This window comes from Acinonyx jubatus, chromosome C2 (genome assembly GCF_027475565.1).
Source record: "Acinonyx jubatus isolate Ajub_Pintada_27869175 chromosome C2, VMU_Ajub_asm_v1.0, whole genome shotgun sequence".
Classification (NCBI taxonomy): domain Eukaryota; kingdom Metazoa; phylum Chordata; class Mammalia; order Carnivora; family Felidae; genus Acinonyx; species Acinonyx jubatus.
In genome coordinates this window covers 64,521,706-64,539,256 of record NC_069384.1, presented here as the reverse complement: position 1 = coordinate 64,539,256, position 17,551 = coordinate 64,521,706, and the positions used below count along the sequence as shown (strand labels likewise).

At 41.7% G+C, this 17,551-nt stretch overlaps 2 protein-coding genes and 1 long non-coding RNA gene across 11 annotated transcripts in view; 2 read left to right on the top strand and 1 right to left on the bottom strand.

The window, feature by feature from the left end:
- ADPRH (ADP-ribosylarginine hydrolase) overlaps positions 1 to 549 on the bottom strand; it is a 37,391-nt gene extending 36,842 nt beyond the window's left edge. The window contains exon 1 of one of the 5 annotated variants that reach the window (XM_053220901.1): positions 410 to 549. The gene's annotated coding sequence lies outside the window, so the exon portion shown is untranslated. Of the gene's footprint in view, positions 1 to 201 lie in introns of all 5 variants that reach the window. The other 4 variants (XM_015064627.3, XM_015064623.3, XM_053220902.1 and 1 more) reach the window with 4 other exon arrangements.
- LOC128315188 (uncharacterized) lies at positions 528 to 14,831 on the top strand. 2 transcript variants are annotated; one of them, XR_008297681.1, is made up of 4 exons: positions 528 to 825; positions 6,489 to 6,604; positions 10,829 to 10,896; positions 14,057 to 14,831. It is a non-coding gene; the product is annotated as an uncharacterized LOC128315188 (long non-coding RNA). The 2 variants fall into 2 exon arrangements; XR_008297680.1 differs by having other exon boundaries at positions 10,794 to 10,896.
- A 740-nt stretch (positions 14,832 to 15,571) lies between these two features.
- Positions 15,572 to 17,551, top strand: part of CD80 (CD80 molecule) — a 28,531-nt gene continuing 26,551 nt past the window's right edge. For 2 of the 4 annotated variants that reach the window (XR_008297679.1, XM_015064628.3), the window contains exon 1: positions 15,572 to 16,785. The gene's annotated coding sequence lies outside the window, so the exon portion shown is untranslated. The remainder of the gene's footprint in view (positions 16,786 to 17,551) is intronic. The other 2 variants (XM_015064629.3, XM_053220908.1) reach the window with 1 other exon arrangement.

The window sequence follows — 17,551 nt, the reverse complement described above, 5'->3', positions numbered from 1 at the left end:
GGAAATGTTAACATGTACATGTACATGTTAACATTTACACGTCACACTCCTGCTTTCAGAACACAGTTATTCCTTAAACTCTTCTGCCATTTACATTCTTCGCCCCCAAACTATATAAATTCGAATAAATTCAAAACTACGGTCTGTGCACATCTTCTTCCTGGCAGTCTTCCCCTTTTTGATTTCGTTTTATTTACTTACTTTGGTGGGGAGGAGGGTGGGAAACGCCCAGGCAGGGGGGCGGGGTGGGCACCAGCTCACCGCCGGAAAGGCGAGCGCTCTTGGAACGCTGGGCTGGACTTGCGGGTCCTCGTCCCCGAGGACGAGTTGGAGGACCCAGGGCAGGCAGGCCCGGGCACTGCCAGGAGGAGGGCGCCGGCTGAGGTGCTGGAGGAGCGGGGAGGAGTACCTGATCGCCGAGTACTGAAACGCGCGCGGGACCAGGGAGGGGCCGAGCGCCGAGAGTTCAGGGTGCGCGGAGGGCCGGGCTGCATCCGGTGTGTGGTGACTCACGGCCCACCCCGAGCGGAGCGCCCAGCTCAAGGGCGGAGCCGCGCAGCCGCGCTAGGGAACCGCGCGCAGGTTCAACAGACCGTGGACAACCGCTCCTCGCCTTCCCGGCAGCGCTGTGGTCTTCTGCGCCCGAACAGGGGCAACGGGACCTGCGTCACTGGCTACCTGGGCTGGGGACAGGGCTGGGTAGAGCCTGGCATTTCGGAATGTCAGGGCTCAGGGAGCCAGACTCTCAATCCGAGTGTCCATAACTCACCTGTAGCCCCTTAATGACGCTTCGGCCTTTCCTCTGACCAGTTCTTCTGGGTTCTGGTGAGCCAGTGTGTGACCAAGTACTGGGGAAAGGGTACGGAGTGCAAGGCTTTTGTCGGGGTTCTGAGCCCATCCCATAAAACAGGAAAATAATAGCATCTACTTCTTATGGTGGTTGTAAGGATTAATTTTATTTTTATATTTTTTATAATTTTTTAGATTTTTTTTTTTTTGAGAAAGCGCAACAGGGGGGAGGGCAGAGAGAAAGGGGACAGCGGATCCCAAGCAGTCTCTGAGCAGTGGGCTGTGGGGTTTGAACTCATGAACCCAACTGTGAGATCATGACCTGAGCCAAAGTCAGATAGATGCTCAAGGTACTGAGCTACGCAGGTGCCCCAGGATTAAGTTAATGTAAATTCATCATTTATTTGGTAGCAGTTTAGAAGTTTTGAATCCTGATAGTAAATAAAAGCAAAGAAAAACTAACAGTATTTTTGTTTGAATAAATTAATGCCACTTTTGAAAAGAATTAGAATCACCATATGTATGAAGTCTATACACCAAAATTTTAATTTGCTATGTCTTTAATTTTCTATGCTATATCTTTCTGGCTATAACTACCCAGACTAAGTCTGAGAGTTTTTGTTTTTGTTTTCAACTGAGATACAATTTACATGTAGTGAAATGCACTTATTTGGTGTGCTGTTCAATGAGTTTATATTTATAACCATAATCAAGATACAAAATATTTTCATTACTCCAGAGAGTCCCCTTGTGCCCTTTTCCAGTCAAACCCCCACCTCTACCTCCACCGTTAGCCAAAGTGACTTTTTGATCCTTTACAAAAATCAACTCACTCAACCTCTGAAGATGTAGTCAGAGAAAGTTTCCTAGTGAGGGACATTTTTAATAAGCATCCCTATCAAACTCATAACTATTTCAGTTTAAGATGTCTGTTCATAAATATTCTGCATATTACACAGTGCTCTTTCCGTAAAAATCCATGAAAAAGTGTGTCTTTGGCTTGAATATAAATAATAACTGGTGGTGTTCTTAGCCATTAGTTTCCTTTTACTTTATGATGCCTGTGGACCTTGCTATCACTTAGATAGACTACTGACTCATTCATGCTACTGAATGGCTGCAGATGGAGGTTTGTGCAGGACCTCTGAGGCATAGTGTTGTCATCCTTCACCACCCTGTTGTTACCAATCCCCATACTTTATTAGCTCCATCCCTGCTGAAATGGCATTTTTTTTTTTTTTTTTTTTTTTACTGTGGTTGATTTATGTAGTGCCTTCTTTAGCATCCCAGTGCATTAGGCCAGCTAGTATCTGTGCCTTACTTGGGAAGAACAACAATACTGAAACCTCTTCTTCCTTTTTTAAAAAACCTTTTATTTAAATCTAAGTTAGTTAGCATATAATGTAGTAATGGTTTCAGGAGGAGAATTTAGTGATTCATCACTGACGTATAACACCCAGTACTCATCCTAACAATTGCCCTTCTTAATACCTGTCACCCATTTAGCCCACCATCCCACCCAACACCCCTCCAGCAATCCTCAGTTTGTTCTCTGTAAGAGTCTTTTAAGGTTTGCCTTCCTGTTTTTTATTTTATTTTTCCTTTCCTTATCCTATATTCATCTATTTTGTCTCTTAAATTCCACATATGAGTGAGATCATACGGTATTTATCTTTCTCTGACTGACTTATTTCGCTTAGCATAATACACTCTAGTTCCATTCACATTGTTGCAAATGGCAATATCTCATTCTTTTTGATCACCAAGTAATATTCCACTGTGTGTGTGTATGTATATATATACATGTGTATAGACATGTGTAGGTATCTATAGATAGATAGATACCACATCTTCTTTATCCATTTGTCATTCGATGGACTTTTGGGCGCTTTCCATAATTTGGCTGTTGTTGATAGTGCTGCTATAAACATTGCCCCTTTGAATCAGCATTTTTATATCCTTTGGATAAATACCTAGCAGTGCAATTGCTGGGTCTTAGGGTAGCTCTATTTTTAATTTTTTGAGGAGCCTCCATACTGTTTTCCAGAGTGGTTGTACTAGTTTGCATTCCCACCAGCAGTGCAAAAGGGTTCCCCTTTGTCCACATCCTTGCCAACATCTGTTGTGTCCTTGGTTGTTAATTTTAGCCATTCTGACAGGTGTGAGATTGTATCTTACTGTGCCCTGATGATGAGTGATGTTGAGCATATTTTCAGGTGAAACGTTTTCCTTTTGACAAACCTTAAAGGCTGATCTAGATGACCTAAAATTTCCTGGAGGTTATGCCCTATTACAATAGGTAGATGACTTGCTTCTCTGATCCTTGCTCAAGCCTCTTCACAGGTGGACAGCATCCATTTGTTAAAGCTTTTGGCCTTAAAGGGACATAAAGTCTCCAAGAAGAAATTGTCGTTTGTTCAAACTCAGGTTTGATATATAGGGCACCTGATTTTGGAATAAGGACTACATTTAGATCCAAATAGGCTTCATGTCATCTTGAACTTAACCAAAAACCAAAAACCAAATACCAACAATGAGATTTTTGGAGCTAGTTAGCGACTGACTGTAGAAATTGTCCAGACTTCTCTCTTGTGGCCCATCCCTATAAGTTTTACTAAAATCTATAAACCTGACCGTATTATTTAAGAAGACTAAGATGACTTAAAGTCTTAGGAAAGCTTAATAAATCCCTCTTCCCTTGGACATCCCAATTATCAACTTCTCTTCTATGTTAAAAGGAAGGGAATGCTCTTATGGTACTCACCCAAAAACATGGGGCCCACTGTTGACCCAAACAGTATTATAGCCAACAGCTAGACCCTATGGTACAAGGGTACCTCTCCTTGTCTCAGCCATTTCTGCCATAGTCCTTTCAGTCAAGGCCACTGAAGAAATAATCATGAGATTCCTCCCCTACAACTATTCTTGTACTCCACGTGGTAGAAGCTTTCTAAATTCTCACCATACTCAACACCTTTCATCTAGTCACCTTGCCTCCTGTAAAATCTTGTTGCTAACCACTTCTCCCAAGATTCTTCCTCACCGTAATAACCTTAACCCTGCTATTTCATCTCCCTTCTTCCACTGACGAAACCTGTCACGACTGCTTAATACCGACAAATTGCCTTCTGACCCCCACGGTGACCTACAAGAAACTGCTCTGAATAATGCTAACCTTTCACGGTTTACTGATGCTTCTTTTTAAAAGGTGAAAATGATACACATTGTGCTAGCTATACAACTGCAACTCCTTTTGAAGTTATTTGGGTAGCACCATTGCCTTTGGCTACTTCAGTCCAGCAGGCCGAATTGTACTCTAACTGAGGCCTACATTTAGCCAAGGGCAAACTGCAAATATTTATACTGACAGTAGATATGCCTTTGGAGTGGCTCATGACTTTGGACTGCTACAGAAACAGTGAGGCTTATTATGTGCCATACAATTATTAGATGCTATACTTTTACTAGCTGCTTTCACTGTCATTCAGGTCCCTGGGCATTCCAAACCACCTTGCTGATGTTTCCACCAAGAACACTGCTCTAGGGGCTCCTGAGTGTCAGTTGGTTAAGCGTCTGACTTTGGCTCAGGTCATGATCTTGCAGTTTGTGAGCTCAAGCCCCACATTACGTGCTCTGCTGTCAGCACAGAGCCTGCTTCAGATCCTCTGTCTCCCTCTCTGACTCTCTCCCACTCACACACTCTCTGTCTCTCAAAAATAAACATTAAATACATACATACATACATACATACATATATAAAAGAACACTGCTCTCAAAAGAATCAACAACCAAGCCTCTGTCATGGTCCAAAAGGATGTTCCCCCAATAATAATCTAGAAAAAATGGCTAGAGAGGCTCAACAATTGTCCCCAGAAATGCAAAAACAAAATTAGAAATCTAATAACTTTTGGTTCAATAAAAAGAGAAGTTTGGTTTGGCCCAAATAGAAACCCAGTCCTACCAGAGGCCTTAAAATTCCCATTTCTGACTACTGTACATGCTTTGAATCATTGGTCCACTGATAAAATTATAACTTTTATGAACCCATACTGGTGGGAAAATACCTATAGAGCTGCAAAAAGTGCTTATTTTGCTTGCTCCACCTGCCCCAGATACAACCTAGAGAAATACAAAATACAGCTGCTGCTGGAAACTTTAAATTCCCCAATGGGCCATTCGAGGTTTGGCAAATGGATGCCATTCAGCTTTTTCCACCTCAGGGATAAAATTATGTTTTAGTCATGGTTTGTATGTTTTCTCACTGGACATATGTTTTCTCTCCTTTTAGGCAAGTTACTGCCCCTTCTGTGGCTAAAATCCTATTAGAAAAGATTATGTCTAGCTGGGGAACCCCCCTCGAACTGCATAGTGACTGGGTAACTCACTTCATTGGTCAAGTGCATCAGAAGGTCTGTGCTACTTGGACACTTGTACAACACTTTGTGCTTACCACCCTCAATCCTCACATCTAGTTAAATGTACCAATAGCATCATTAAGACTCAGTTGGCAAAAATTGTAGAGACTCCTCAAAAACCCTGTGGCCAAAGGCAATGCCATCAGTCCTTCTAAGTCTTAGGTCCACACCTTCCGGAACTCATACACTTGCACCCTTTTTGATAATCACAGGGCACCCAATGCACCTGGCTCCTGTGTCCTTTGATATACAGCTGATTAAAGGAAGATCTACTTCAATAGTATAAAGACCTAATTGCTTTTGTTGAAAATAACCATGCTTTAGTAGAACCATATTTCCATAGTACACTCCCAGGAGGTGAATACCTCAAGCATTACTCCTTATAACCCAGAGGTTTTTTCTCTTGGAAAAGACAGACCAGACTCTCTTCAACTTCATTGCAACAACCCCTAGCAGGGGCTGTTTACAAACCCCAATTCTGCCAAACTCTAGGGAATAACCCTTGGATCCATGTGTCACATCTAAAGAACACACCAAACCCCAACTGGGCCTGCACATCAACTGGTGACCTGAAAGTAAAGATTTCCAGGAGTTGAAGCAGATGGCAGCTGAAGGAGACAGCTTTCCTAAGATAACCAGCCAAGGCCTATAAACCTTCTTTCCCTTGCTCATTTTCACCCTTTCTTCAATCTCTCTTTCATTGTATGCATTTGCCAATCCCATGTAAAAGGGGGAAACTGCTCCAATTGTTAGATTTGCCATCAGAAAACACACTATAGCAGTGACTCCTTAGTTCAACCTGTAATGAATTTTGCTGAAATCCCAGATGCCACTGTATGCCCAATTGTTCCACAGGTCCCTTTTATAAAGTTAGAATACTAAATCCATATACCCGTGTTCCTTACCTCAATTTAACCCAACCCTGCAGTGGGAGAGTGAGATCCATTAAAAAAATATATAAAAGATACTGCACAGCATTCAGCATAAATCAGACTATTTGTAGGCTTGCTTTCAAACCCATGTATTAGGGTGGTCTTTCAATATGTAATAATAACACTTTCAATATGTAATAATAATGGTAACGCTCCATTACCAACCAAAGGGTCCATAAATACTAATACTTGTGAGAGAGCCCTATGTACTCCACTTGGCTACTCCTCATATGAGGAGGTTTTGGCAATGGCCCCTATACTTGGGCAGCTCACTGTCATGATGGCTGGAGGATCAAAGGACAATATGCTCTTCCTGTATTTACTGTTCTGTTTTCTCTTCATAACAAACCAGAAGCCTACCACTGGTCTACCCCACTAAGCCTCCACAGCCATCTTAAACAGGAATTTCCAGAAGGCATTCAGGACTTTGGGTTTGCTGGAGAAAAAGACTTTCTCCCTCGGACCAGAGTAAGTACCAATGAACACATGACCAGAAATCTGTCCCTGATATTGGGAGAGTTAACCAACCATAGCCAAGACAATAGGGGCCCAAACACAGTCACGTGACTCGCTGCCTAAAGTAGTTTTGGATAATTGAATGGCCCTCAATCATCTATGCGCTGAACAAGGAAGGGTTTGAATAGGCAAGACCACCTGTTGCACATGGATAAATTCTTCTAGGGAAGTAGATGCCCAACTGCATAAAACTAGGGAATAAGCACATTGGCTATAATAAATTTCATGTAATGATCCATGGTCCTTTGGCTTCTGGTTACCTTCAGGTTGGGGTTCCCAGTTTAGAACCATCTCACAAACTGGATTTGTCACATTGCTTTTAATTCTGTTTTGTATAATCATTTTTAAGCTTTGTACCCGTTACCTGTCAAACCTTTGTAGAAGCAACATACCAAATAGGGTGATGCTACTCACCCTCAACTCAACACTTCAAGATGATCTCCAATGGTTATTTATGACCCTGATAAGATATAAATTTTAGATGGGAAATGCCTGAGAGTTCTTCCCCCTACCCTTCCTTGTTACTCAAATGTGACCTCAATGTTTTCTCCAACCTGTGCACTTTCCCTCTGACATGGGACATGACAACCAGGAAAGGCCCTTCCCGGTACCAAGGGACAAAATCACTAAATGCAGAAAAACTGACTCTTGATCAGTGATGCTTTCAAGGAAATGTCTTGAACAAAAGGGGGAAATGTGAAGATGAATAAAAGAAAGCCTCATTCAAAATGGAGTCAGGCCACCCTGAAGAGGAAAGCTCGTATGCATATACCATGCATTACAGTTTATTTTATATACAGCTTCCTTTACTACCCCAACTAGAGGGATGAAGATTTTCTTCTTGCCCAGCAACAACCCAGCCAGTGAGAAACTGCCACATCTCAACTATTGAGAAGTAGCCAGAGTTCAGGGTTGTGTGAACTCTGGCTCTCCTCTAATAAACTTTCATTCAAAACCACCCCTCCCAACTTTCTCCATTCCTCTATAAAAGCAAGCCCCTCTCATTTGTTCTCTGGATCTTGACTATGTTTTACCAGAGTTTGCATGTCCCAAATTGCAATTCCTCTATTCCTGCATAAACTCATTTTGCTGGTAAAATAACTGGCTACTTTATTTTTAAGGTTGACAACACCTACTGACATTTTTTCTTCTTGGTCAAACATTGGAAAATGTTTCTCATCAAGGACATCAAGGACATGGTCAGGAAAACCAAAAGAACAATCTGTCAGTTGGCTCCAAATAACTGCAATAACCATTACAGTCTTCTATACCCCCCTAACATTCCCCATACTCACCAGGCTTAAATAATAAAGACACTTATTATCTTACATAACAAAATGTCTACACATATCTAGATTATCTTAATATATATATATATGTATGTATATATTTCTGATATATATATATCAGAAATCCCCAGGGTTAATTATTTGTTATCAAGTATCCAGTTCCTTTCATCTCTCTGCCCCACTAGTCTCACTGTGTTAGCTTTGTCCCCAAGCTGACATCTCTGACAGATATAAAGTCCAATTACAATAACAGACAATGTCCAATGGGAAAAGACAGTATGTCTTCTTTTAAGGATGAAGAAACTGTTAAGAAAGCCTCCTCCTGTGCTCCCCTCCAAGACTAAACCAATCACTGTTAGATTATGAGGGTTTTTTTGATCAAGGATAAAACATCTTCCCTGAGAGATGGATACTTATACAAAAATCAAGATTTTGTTCATAAAGGAAAGAGTGAATGCTAGTCTGCCAAGAACTAATATTTATCTGGCATTTTACTAGTGCTAGACATTAGTGTAGATACTGGAAAGACAGAGACATTGAAGATTTAGTTCCCCACCCCCAGTTTTATTGAGGAAGACATATTGCAAGTATCTTCATTAGTCACCAATTCAGTATTATTTGCCATTTTGAGGCTTTTGCTGAGAAACAAACTTGAGGGACTCAAACCTAATCTCTGAGATGTTTCATCTGTAAGGTGGAAATAATGGTACTTTTCTTAAAGAGTTGTTAACAATGTCCAGGAGTGATCTTTATATATCCTACAGACATTAAAGACCAACTGTTACCAGGTATATGCTATGACATAGGACCCTCTCTCATGGAGTGAACCCAGCCATGTGATCTCATTTTAGGCTGCTGACTCATGATATTTTTAAAATTTTTTAATACAATGTTTACATTTTTTAATGATAAAAGTAATGCATACTTTCAGCAGAAATGTTGGGAAAGCTTCTAAAAATCTTTCCAAAAGAAATACCCACACTTGTTCATGAAGATAAGTGTTCCTGAATGTTCTTTGCAGAATTGTTTCTAATAGCTGAAACTTGGAAATAACCTCAATATCTGTTTACAGGGAAGTAAGTTTGTGTTACCTTTTCCTAAATCATGGCATAATTATGGAACTGTTTAAAACCACGAGGCGGATATTTAAATCAGTAGACTTTGGGTAAATAATCAAGCTCACATGGAAAGAGCTTAGAGATATTTTGTTAAGTAAAAATATCAAATTTGAGAATGAAGAATATATATGGTCTTATGTAAAAAAAAAAAGAAGAGCTGTGTGTGTGTGTGTGTGTGTGTATAAAATGACTGAAAGGATACACATCAAGTTGTTAATAATGATTATGATTACCTCTCAAGAGGATAATGGGAGAGTTTGCCAGGAGAAGTTTAAGGGGAAACTTTTAATCTTTCACAATTAGAATTTTTACATATTATACGTGTAAAGAAATTTTGGAAAACACAGAAAAAACATAATCACTCACATTTCATCACTCATACTGTATATACTTAAAATCTTTATTTTTTTCACATGTGTTTGAAAAAAATGTGGATCCTTTTGTATATACAATTTTTTATCCTATTTTTAACCACTAAGCTTTACATTGTAAGCATTTCTGTCATTAGTGATAGTATTTTTAGCATAATTGATTCCAAATGCTCAGATAAGGTAATGCCTCTAGCATAAACTCCCTTTCATATTGATACAAAGAAAATGAGGCCCTGAAGTTCAGTTGCTCTCCAACCGCAGTATTGTCAAAACTGGTTCATTTGAAGGGAAACAGAAGGACAGATAACTGAAAAACAGGTTATTAAACAAGTCTTTGCCACTTCATGTCTTCATTGTGTAATACCACACCTAGTTAAAGCATGAGAGCTAAAAAAAAAAAAAAAGAGATTGAGAGAGCGCTAACAGGAAATGGTTAATAGGCAGGGCCCCTTGAACTCTTGCAGACGCAAAATAACTAAAAGATTCAAAGGTAAACATACCACAGAATAGGATTTCAATATACATTTGTTAAAATGAATTAAAGTTGGGGGAGGGGGGGATGAAGTAAAGGCTTTTTAGAAGAAACCAAAAAAAAGCTAGCACAGGAGACATTGGAAGCCCAAAGCAGCTGTCCACATATCAATTCAATTCAGAAGACTTGGTGAACATATTCACTTGGTCTAGGCAATAATACCCAGATATTCAGTCAAACATTTTTCTAGATGTTTCTGTGAAAGTATTTTTTAGGTGAGATGAGCATTGAAATCAGTAGATACTGAGTAAAGCCGATGATATTCCATGACAGAATCGGGCCTGACCAATTCAGTATGGAGGCCTTAATAGAAAAAAGACTGACCTCCAGCAAGGAAGTAGGAAGTCTGACAGCAGACTGTCTTCTGACTTGATAAAGGAAGTTTTCAACTTTTAATGTTTGTGGGCCAGGCTCCCTTGCTTCTAGGGAAGCTGTACTTTAACATTTACCAAGTCAAACTGATTCGGCAAAACCTCAAAGCATGGGCTCTATTTCTCCCCAGGGTACACATTGTACATCTGCTTCATTGAAGAAAATAACCAAAGAGGTGCATTCTGAGCATAAAAGATAAGAAAAAGTAAGAAATTTCCCTGTTCCCACACGATTAAAGTCAGATAGCCCCTTGCATATACTAGAAAATTAAGACAAGGCCTACAACTTACTGAAATGTTCTTCATCTAATTATTTGTAACTTTTTGTGTGAATAAATGTATATAACCCTACACCAAATGTTCCCTTACTGGAGCACTCTCTTCTTTGTGAAGACTGTGTATCTCAGGCAGCTGTCCTAACTTGAGCTTGAATAAAACTCTCTTCCTTTTTCTTTTTTAGAAATTCTAAAAGGTTCATTCATTTTGTGTCAATAGACTCGAGCTGCAGCATCTGCTCTTTCCTGGGTCCCCAGAGATTTGGACTTGCCAGCCTTCACAATCAGGTGGGTCACTTGCTCAGAATAAATCTCTTTCTCTCCATACATATACATATTGACTCTGTGTCTTTGGAGAACCCTTACTTATACAGCACATAAAATGTGTCAGGTGCTTTGCCAGGTGCTCCCCAAAGTTACAGAGGTAAGGCAAAAATCATGCTACTAGAGGAGACTTGGTAAAGTATAATGACATTAGGCCATGAGGACTGTGACAAGGGGGAATGTTCAAGATACAAGGTCAGCAGATATGAGAGAGACATTACCATCTTAGAGTGTTCAGAGAAGGCGTCCAGAAAAAATAACACCTGGGCTGATTTTTGAAGCATAATTAAGAAGACAATTTAAAATTGTCAGAAGCCCAGTGATAACCCAAACAGCCAGCACGCGGGAGAAGCAAAAAAAAAAAAAAAAAAAAAAAAAAAAGGAGGAGAAGGAGAAGAAACAGGAGAAGGAGAAGTAGTAGTAGTGAAAGTGAAGATGCAGGTTTAGGTTGGCATATTCTCCCGAGCTGAGGCACAGTTGCTCATCCCCAGAGCAACTAGCTAAATATGCATCTGCAGTATGATGAAAATGCCAACAAAATATTTGTGGAAATATGTGGAAATTGTGGCAATAATGAGTGGAAGTATGACATACCACGGCCAGGAATCACCTATGTGGATTCTTTCTAAATGAGCCCGGTTAACTACATGTAGAAAATGGATCCAGAGAAAAGTAACAGGCAACAACAGAAAGGATGCTAAACTGGATAACTCAGAGAAAAAAAGCAATGGAAAGCCGAGGTTTTGTTTCACACAGGCTGAGTGGTTTTGAGGAGCTTGGTAATGATGCTCTATTGCCCTGAAGTGTTTCTGTTTATTTGTTTCGGGCTTATAATGGACACAAATTCTGTGGATGACTGAATGAGAGAAAATCATCTTACATTAAAGCAGGAGATAGTTTGGTTGTGTTTAGGGAAGTTTTTTTTTTTTTTCTGACTAAACTGGTAAGGGCTTCCTTCAAAGGACATTGCAGCATGTTACTGCGTGATCCTTTGAGAAAAGAAGAGACAAGTACTGTGTCCAGGAGAATCGAGGCTTCTGTGCCTGAGGGTAGGGACCTGCTCTGGAATCCTGGCCAGTCCAGGATTTGGGGGAATTAAGACTCACTACAGCCATTGGCTGCCCCTCCCCCTACCCACACTGTCCACCAGAGCTGTTAACAAATTTACAAAAGCCACTCTTTTCAGTTTTCTATTTTATTTTCCTTGTCTCCCGAGAAACATAGAAAGGAGCCAATCACCAGGCAGGAGAAAGAGAAACTAGAAATGATCTTGGTGCTTTCACAACGGGACTGTATAGTGCGGTGAAAGCAAGCTTCAATGAATTAAAGGTCATGTGAATTAAAGATTTTAACAGTAGGGTGTTATTTACTGTTTAAGCCCTCTATGCTACTTATGCACCCCTAAAATGGAGTAATCAACCTCCTTTACTTGCCTCCTTCTTCTTCCTCTTCCTCCTTCTCCTCTCCTTCCCTTCCTCCCCCTTCTCCCCTTTCTTCCTTGAATATTTTTCTGAAAAGTGAAGTAATGGTTGCCATTTGTTTCTTATTGACAATGTAATATAAACTGAAGGGGAAAACCAAAAGGCCAAAACAAAAGGTCACAGTGTCCAGATTTCAAAAAGGCAGATGGGGAGTAGTAGTTGAACTCTATTCATAAAATTAAAGAGAAATTGCATGGCTTGATTAGAAAGGGGAATTTATCTCTCAGCAGGTCTTCCCAGAAACAGCACCATTTAAAGCACACCTTGCATAGATATTTAGCTGCTGTTTGAATATGAGAAGGAATTTGAGGAATTGAAGCCTCTGCAGAAGAGCAAGTACCCACCATAAAGGCAGAATTTGATGAAGAGATTTAAAACATTTTTTTAAATGTTTGTTCATTTTTGAGAGAGAGACAGAGAGACAGAGATAGGGCGCAAGCAGAGGAGGGGCAGAGAGAGGAAGACACAGAATCTGAAGCAGGCTCCAGGCTCTGAGCTGTCAGCACAGAGCCCAACAGGGGGCTCAAACCCACAAACTGTGAGATCATGACCTGAGCCGAAGTCAGACACTTAACTGAGTCACCCAGACACTTAACTGACTGAGCCACCAAGGTGCCCCCAGTGAAGAGCTTTAACAGTGCTCTCAGACTAAATCCCTTCAGCTTTGGACTGATTTCTCTGGTGGCCACGGGAGGAGGTTGAGGGACTCTCTAGTGGCCTGACACCACTAGGAAACCTGCCTAAACCGGCTGCCATTGTGAAGTCATTGGTTTCACTCTTTAGATTCTCTACCCCAGGCTTCACCATAGGAGTGGCTACTTTCCATTTCCTGGAGGCTGTATTTTTACTCACTGAGAGCCAGCCCAGTGAGCAGTCAAGTCTGTTAGGAGTACCAGAGGCCCATTGCAAACCCTAGGAGGGGATCGTGGGGATCCAGCTGGCCAGCTGAGCTTCTGTCCCTGTGGGAGGGAAATCCCAACAGGATTGGGAGAAGCAGAGAGGCTGATGACCATCTGGTAGAAAGTGAACCAAAGGTTTCAAAATCTACTGGTGGATGGATCTCCCAATCCAAGGGTGGGAAATCATGACTTACAGAAGTGAACTACTGCTCTGGAGGAGGTATGGGACTCCTATTCTGCAGGCCCCTATTCAGCTGATTGCTCTGGTCCTTTTCTCTGCTATCTCTTGCTTCTTTTTCTTAGGGCCCCTCTACCTTGTTCTTATTTCTCCCATTCTGTTCCTTTTTGCATCCCTATTGCTTGACACAGTTCCAGGTTCACAGTACAAACTCCATACATTTGAGGGGAATTGGCTTGACATGCCAAAGGAGTGGTACATACATTAGAAGCAAAGAGAAAGGAAAGAGCAGATGGGGATTAGAAGAATCAATGACAACTTCTTGAGGAAAAGGCATTTGGTCTGGTCCTTTCAGGAAGGAAGATGTTTGGATGGGCAGAGAGACAGGGAAAGGCACCTAGAAAGTTAAGGAACAGTCAAGGTTTTCAGGCAGAGAGAATGTAATGCCAAACGCAGGCAGAAGAGGAGCAGTGGGCATTGGGGATAGAGCCCTTAATTTAGACAAGGTTTAACTCTGAATTTCCACTGTTCTTTTCATTTTAAGAATCCAGTGATTTCCATTTCAGAGAACCAGAAAGAGTGTGACAGCATTCAGAGAGGAAGAGATGACCACTCTTACACTGATAACGTTTCTACCAGCTTTAGCAGACTATGGCACCACTTGGGAGGACCATGGTCTTATAGCCTAGATCTTGCCACCCCATGCTGGGTGCAGGTTATAAACAACTTTGAATGAAGCAGGGGAAGGAGCCAGAGGAGCATTTCAGCCCCTCCACTGAGAGGCTGAAGGTCACTGCAACTGTAAAGTGGAAGTTGTTAACATCCTTCCTCATCATTATTCGAAATATGCAGCTGAGGCTCAGACCAAGACACAGATGAATGAAAATGCTCACCAAGCTTTTTTTTTTTTTTTTTTTTTTTAACAGAGAAGATGAAAATGCAGTGGGCCCCTGTCATATAAAGTCTTACCGGCATGCTTTGTAGAACTTGAATATTCTAAGAGCAGTCAGCCACTGAACCCTGGCACAAACTTATCACTGGTGTGGAGCAAGGTGCCTCTGCCTCCCCCATTTCTTACCCACACTCTCTTTGCTCTTTCTGGCTGCTTTCAGAGAGATGGTGCCTTTGCCAATAGACAAGAAGTAGAAGAGGCAATGTTTATTAAATAGAAGCTGCTGCCTCTCCTGCCACGCCAACTCTACAATACATCTGTTTCTACTGCCACGTTTCTACCTCTACAGAAACATGGCCAAGATGGGAGGGACATGAAACCCCCCTACCTTGGGCTGATATTGTCTTGATGTAAGAAGGCAATATTGATTAAAACACCAGTATTTCAAATTGTCTCTTTATTTGGCACCCTGAAGTTTTTTCACCTTCTAGAACACTGTATCATAGTGACATTAAAGTTGAGTCAGAGGTGACCTTTTCTTCTCTAATAGGGAGAAAGACAAGGTCCTTCTCACCGCAGGTAAGTTTTATGAAAGAGTCCATAAAGAAACTGAAAACCTGGAAATGGATTGTCTTAAAATTACCAGTGCCTGCATACCCTTTGAAAACCTGCAGGCAACTTTGGGGGTAGAGGTATCTCAGTTTGAAGACCCTCCCTTCAACCCAAACAGCTCCATCTCCCGGCAGAGAGGCACTAACGCTGTGGATGCTACCAGGAGAGATACTATACAAGTGGACCTATCAGATCACATTGTATTAGCTGCTACTCACTCATGTGCGTAAGACTTGTCTCAAAGGCAGTCAGCAATTTTCTGAGGCTAGGGCATTAGCTGAGCATTGGGACACATTCCCCCAGGTGAGGTCCAGGCCTGGGGAGAGCCTGAGCACAGTCATGAAGTGGAAGAGACTTTATTCTTTCCTTCTCTTCCCTCATGATGATTGTCACTCCTCCCCACCCTGCGGACACCCAGAGGGTGTCATCCTTCCATATCAGCTTTTAGTATGAAGGGATTTCAGTGCCTTCCTTAACACTGAAAAATATTAGGATAGATGGCAGCTTAAACTGTGATTTTTTTTTCCAGAAAGAAAGAAAGAAAGAAAGAAAGAAAGAAAGAAAGAAAGAAAGAAAAAGAAAAGAAAGAGTATCCCTCCTGCCTTACCCTAGATTCTGCAGAAAGCAAAGCTGGAAAAAAAGGCCTAGTTTATTGGGAATGTAGTCCAGTGGTATAGGACAGGGGGATTGAGACAGGAAAGAAAGAAAAGCCAGTACAAGGGTGCTTTACGACGTTGGCTTTTGCTGCAGGCAACTGGTACTCAACCCCACTGGGACCTTCTGGAGAACCTCGTGAAATGTCTCCTAGAACTCTCCACCTGGAAACTGTCAGCTTCCAACCCCCTCTGGTCAAGAAGTAGCCCCACGGGCACTAACTACCCCCAAATTCCCAGGCTGCACATGTTCAAGCACAAAACTCCCCATGCCAAAGCAACAGAGAAGCTCCAGAGGCAGAAGCAAACTGTGAAATGTGCAAAACAGGTCGGCTGCACCAGCATGAGTCAGCTGTTTACCTACAGAATGCTCCAGAATTCTATACAGGGGTAGAAGGCTGATTGAAACAGAAGGGGTGGGTGGGTACTAAAACCTTCTTCATCCTACCCCTTGGTTCTATCACTGTGCTCACCTGAGGTGCCCTCAACCATGGCTACAGTAACTGCAATCCTGTCCAGCATGGCTGCCGGAAGTCTCTTCTGTGAAGGTAGCTGAGGTGGAGGGGTGGGAGTGCCGTTGAGGGTGGCCTGTTGAGCCCAGCACTCTCCAAAAAGTGGCCACTATATATGAGGTAGATGGCCCACTCCTGCAGTGGCAGGGCCATGAGTAGAGAGGGGTAACTCTGGGTGCTAAAACAAAACTTGAGACCGACACAGAAACAACTGGCCCACAAAGCTCACAGTCTGTCTACCGCCAAAGCCAATGGCTCCCCCAGGCTGCCCAATGCAGTCTTCTCTCCCCTTGAGACTACTGGTTTGTGTGAGGTAGTGAGGGAGGGGCTGTGTGGTTGGTCTAGGCCACACCCTCTGAGGAGATGCTGATAAAAAGGGAAAGCTGAGCAAGCTTCCTCAAATCATACTTAACACCCTACCCATCCCTTGCTTTGACTTAAACATTTCTGGTGAAGAACATCAGATCTTCTAGGGAGTAAAAGGAAGTTGGAAGATATATCACCCAAAGAAAAACTGAGAAACTTGCCATTATTTTGGAGACAGCAAGAAAAGAACATCTCAGAACTGGGGCCTCATCCTTTGATTTTTTTAACACAAGAGAAAAAGAGCAATTGTTCTTCAGCAGGTAAGTACATTTAATATTATCTTAACGTGGGATAGCTTGGTAGGAATAGTTACCAATAACATGGCTGCTTTTTTTTTTCTTAAGTTTACTTATTTATTTTGAGAGAGGGAGCAGGAAAGAGAGAATCCCAAGCAGGTTCCGCACTGCCAGTGCAGAGCCTGATGCAGGATTTGAACTCACAAACTGTGAGGTCATGACCTGAGCCCAAACCAAGAGTCAGACCGTTAACCAACTGAACCACCCAGGCACCCCAATCTGACTGCTTTTTAAACAAGCATACCATCACTCCTATCTCCAAGATGCATACCTATTTCCAAAGGAGCCTGCCGGGGTCTCATTCCCATAGGAGGCTGAGGCTTCCCAGCACAGTTGGAGAATCATCACTAGAATTATGGCTTATAAAATTCTGATGAATAAATGAATCCAAGCTAATCCTGGTTAAAATGGAGCGTGGCTAATAAAACAAACAATCAAGGGTGGCTGGAAAATGACCTCTGGGGTGGTTCCCAAAGAGGAGGCCCAAATGTCCTCTGGGTAGCATTGGACTATGTCTGTGGTGGCAACTTCAGAAGATCACATTGAAGCACAGCATTCTATTTCAGTTCTAAGTTTTGATATATTTACTGAAAAAAGTCAACTTACATTGTAGTACATAATATAACTAAGTAATATTTGCAATATGTCTTTTCCCTTTCTACTGATAGATTTTTCTATCTGAATTTGTTTTCTATCTGAATCTGTTGATTCAGATCCTCTACCCCTTTAA